Here is a 5,047-nt window from a genome sequence, read left to right as displayed (position 1 = left end):
ACTTACCTCCGCCTTTTCATTCTTTGTAAAGAATTTTTTTAACATCTTTCAGGAACTGTCTAGCATCTTTTATCCTCAGTAATTGAGTCCCGAAACGCCTCAGAAATTGAGTGCTTCATGATCATAATGCTCATTCGATTGGATCTCTCCCACTTCTCTATTTTAAACTCATCGAGATTTTCTGGAGTGGAAGTGGATTTTTTCTCTCGAAGAGCTGTATCCATATTCATACAACCTAGGACAATCTGATACAAGAATTTATACCGGTTCGGAATTCCACAAAATAATTCTGTTGTTAGTATAGTCCAAACTAATAGTCAATCCTCAAATCAAATTAAATTTGGTTTTGTCACATGTACAACCCCAATAAAAATTAACCGAAGTATTTAAACTCCGGGTCGTCTCACAAGGAATTGTAATGAAGTGTTCAATTATTGGCTATGAAAATGCAAGGGGTTTGGTTTGGTAAAGGGACAATAAAATAAATGACATGAAAAGTAAAGAGAGCGATTAAAGGAAGCAATTAATAAAGAGAGACATTCATGGCAAGGGTTGAGAATATAGGCTTTCTATCCTAGTCATCAATCATAACAATAATTAACAAGAATTTATCTTATTACGTCATCCCAACGATGGAAGAAGATATAGGTTATCTTCCATGAGAGAAAGTCTAACAAGACTAGCTAATCTCAACCCAAATGTCCTAATCAACTCACCAATTAAATTAGCAAGAGATTAGAGTCAATGGAAATAATATTAACCAACAACTCTAGATCACCAACATAGGTTGGGTTTTCATGACTCAAGATTGCCCAATTACTCTTTCCAAGCCAAGAATGCTCGAAATCTACTCTAACATCCTTCCAAGCATTTTGTCAAACACTTGGAAGGCACAAAAGGAAAGCATGGTAAATTGCAAGGAAAAGATAAAATCTAACAACTACCAATTGCAATTAAAGTAAATCCACAACTCAATTCAACAATAAAAGAAACATCAACATCAAATTTCATTAAGAGTAAACCAAATCCATCATGAGTGCATGAACATAGAAGAGGCATAAAAGTAAAATTAACACTACAACCATGAGAATGAAAGAGTAGAAGTAAGAAATCATAAAAGAAACAAGATGAAGACATGTAATTGAACCTAGATCTAAGATGGAGTTGTCCTAGGAACCCTAATTCTAGAGAGAAGAGGGAGCTTCTCTCTCTAGAAGCTAACCTACATGATGCTATACTACCAACAATTGCTCCCCCCTTTGCTTGGACTTCAATTCTACATGAAATACACTCAGAAACAAGTTGGATTTGGGCCTGGGTAGCTCAGAAATTGCCCCGAGTGTTTTGCCTTTAAGTGAGTCATGTGTTGGTATCGGCGCGTACGCGCCATGTGCGCGTGCGCATCGATTGGCTGTTCCTTCATTCGCGTGTACGCGTCATGTACACGTGCGCATCTCTATGTGAAATCACTTCTGCGTGTGTGCACTTTGTACGCGTGCACGCGCATCGATGCATTCCCAATCTTTGTTTCTTCATGCATTCTCCACTTTGTTTGCTTTTCTCCTCATTTCTTCTATCCAATACTTGCCTTATGAACCTGAAATCACTCAACAAACACATCAAGGCATCGAATGGAATTAAAGTGAGTTAAAATCACCAATTTAAGGGCCTAAAAAGCATGTTTTTACACTTAAGCACAATTCAAGGGAGAATTACAAAACCAAGCTATTTCATTGAATAAATGTGGGAAAAGGTGATAAAATCTCCTAAAATAAGCATAAGATAAACCATGAAATCGGAGTTTATCAAATCTCCCCACACTTAAACTAAGCATGTCCTCATACTAAAATCAAGAAAGAAGCAAAGGGTATTGACATTTATTCAATGTAAACTAACTAAATGCAATCTATCTATATGGAGCCTATTTACATGGATGCAATGGCTCAGTCAAAATAAATCAATCTCCAAGAATACACATGTAAGCACAAGGGCTAAGGAATTAGTAATCAAAGCAAACCACAATTGGATTGAATCATTGAAAGATTTTACAAACTTGCAAGAAAAGATGATTGATAAACCCATATTTTATGATATATTTTGTGCTTAGTTTGAGTGATTTATTCAATCCTTCACCCACTTATTCATGTTAATTGTATGATTTTACTTTCCCTTCCTTATTATGTGATGTATGTGAAAAACATGTTTTCTATGCTTTTAAATTAATTATTTTAATCACCTTTAATTCCATTCGATGCCGTGATTAGTGTGTTGAGTAGTTTTAGATCTTCTAAGGCAGGAATGACTTAAAGGATGGAAAAGAAACATACAAAAATGGAAGGAAAGCACAAAACGGAGTTTCTGAAGAAATTGGCATCCACACGATCGCATGGGCGACGCGGACGCGTGCCAAGCGCGAATCAACAGCGACGCGGCCGCATGACTAACGCGACCGCGCGCCTTAAGCAGAACGCACATGACACGGTCGCATGACTGACGCGACCGCGTGGCAAGAAAAGCTCCGAATGACGCGACCGCGTGACCCACGCGGACGCGTGACAGAGGCCACGCTCCAGAAATTGCAGAAAACGCTACCAGCGATTTCTGAAGCCCTTTTTGGCCCAAATCCAAGTCCAGAAGGCATAGACCAGATGTTATGAAGTGAGAGAATGCATTCATTCAAAAAAAAAGAAACCACTTTAGTTTAGTTTTCATGATTTAGATTTAGTTTAGAGAGAGATTCTCTCTCTCTTTAGGATTAGGATTTAGGACTTCTCTCTTTAGGAGTAACTCTCGATCCCAGGGTTTTAATATTCCTTTACTTTAAGCTTCCCTTTTACTTTTATTCATTGCTTTAGTTGCTTGTTTACTTTTATAATTGAATTTATGAATACTCCCATGTTACAGATTACTATTTTGAATTAATGTTATTTGAGGTATTTCAGTTTAATATCGCTTTCTTTTATTTATGTTACTGTCATTCCCAATCTGAAGGCATTTTTATTTCGATAGATTTATTTTTTCCCCTTTTGGTCTTGGTTAAGAAATCAGTAACTCAGGAGCTATCAGACTCAAACATGCTTGACAATTGTTATCTTTGTTAATTTGAGCTTCAATAATCCCAATCTTTTCTTAGGAAATAAATAGGATTCGAAGATCAATTAATTAATCCCTTGACCTTCCTTTACTTTAGTAAAGGTTAACAAAGCAGAATTAAGATTCAATTATCATCATCTTTGATAAGGATAGTTAGGATAGGACCTCTAATTTATCATACCTTGCTAAAAGCTTATTTACAGTCATTTATTTAATTTATTTGCTATTCAAATTACTTGTTCTTCATTTACTTTATTTGTCATTTAAATCACTTGCTTCTCATCCTCTAAACCCCGATTTACAATCTTTATAGCCAATAATAAGAACATACTTCCCTGCAGTTCCTTGAGAAGACGACCCAAGGTTTGAATACTTCGGTTAACAATTTAAAAAGGGGTTTGTTACTTGTGACACCCAAAACGTTTGTACGAAGGGATTTCTGTTGGTTTAGAAACTATATCTACAATGAGACTATTTTTACAAATTCTTTACTAGCAAAAATCCACGTTCGTCAAAATGGCACCGTTACCGGGAAACTGCAATCGTGTGCCTTATTAATGGTTATTGTAAATATTTTTCTTTTTACTTGTTTAGTTGTCTTTCTTTTTCCCCTCTTTATTTATTTTAGCTACTATGAATTCTCACCCCTTTCGCTTTGAGTTTGGTTCTAATGTTATTGAAAGGAATGAAAGTTATAACAGGAACATGCATCAAGGTCAGAGAAATCAAAGATGGATAGAGCCAAGAGGATCTGATCAACCCTCTAGGCAACAACACCCTCCAAGATATCATGGACAAAGACCGTTTAACAATGCATACCAAGCAAATAGACATGGTGGACAACCTTGTATTTACCAACAAGCCCCACCCTGTGCTTATAGGCCATCCTCTCAACGCAACTTTATACCACAACACTCACAAGCTCCTTTTCACCATTCACCACCATATGAACCTCATCTCCCCCAGTTCCAATCCAGTCACTCCCGAACACCACCACTTCCCCCTGTGCCATATCTAAGTCTATCACCCCGAGAATCAGAAGTTCACCTCAAGGAAACAGTAAATCAACTTCAAACAACCCTTCATCAACTGGAGCAGGCAGTAAAGCAATTAGCTTTTAGACGTTCAAACATTCAAGGACCCTCCACAACCCCATGTGGACAATCTAATGAAGAGCATAGCATGAAAGAGATACTAGAAATGCCAGTGGACAAGATAGAGAATGAGTTCGTATTAGAACAAGTAGAAGAAGCTGTCATTGTACAAGAAGAAGAGTTGGTTGAAGATTTAGGAGATGCTGAACCTCCATGGGAATCCAGAGCTGAAGAGAAATCCGTCAAGGACATTACAGTTAATGCTAAGGAGGATAGTGCACAATCCCCAAGGCAAATCGTTTATGAAGAATCAGACGGAATAATCCAAGAAGCAAATTCTCTTGATGATGATAGTCACAAGTCAAGTTTTCTTAGTGATGAACTTGCATCCGCAAGTGAATTCTCTGAGATCGAAGTATCTTCCCTAAGTGAATACGAAGATGACGCGGAGGTAGATTTCTCTCAACCTCCAATCTATGACTCGAGTGATGAGGAAGACATAGAAGACTTTGACTAGGGTGATGATGCGTTTGAAGACCCTTGCAAAGAAGTGGAGGAATTCACAGAAGATTACCAGGGAGCAGAACTTATAGAACCACTGGAAACACCTATCCCAAGGCCATTACCACCTAATACAAGCTTCAAGTGGGTACAATCCTTAACCTTTAACTTTACTTTTTCACTTGAATATGGTTTGCTTGAAACAGATGGCCAGCTTAGAGCTCTCTGCGGCTTTAAGAGTAAGAGGGAAATGGCTCGTGCTCAGAGCTGGTGCACAAGGTTCAATAAGGTTCCACGCTTCAACTTGAAGTGCACGGATTGGTATCATGTTCAATCGAATGGATCATGGAAAATGTTTG

The sequence above is a fragment of the Arachis hypogaea genome, chromosome 12, assembly GCF_003086295.3.
Source record: "Arachis hypogaea cultivar Tifrunner chromosome 12, arahy.Tifrunner.gnm2.J5K5, whole genome shotgun sequence".
In the NCBI taxonomy this organism is placed as follows: domain Eukaryota; kingdom Viridiplantae; phylum Streptophyta; class Magnoliopsida; order Fabales; family Fabaceae; genus Arachis; species Arachis hypogaea.
Note: the sequence above shows the minus strand (reverse complement) of the source record.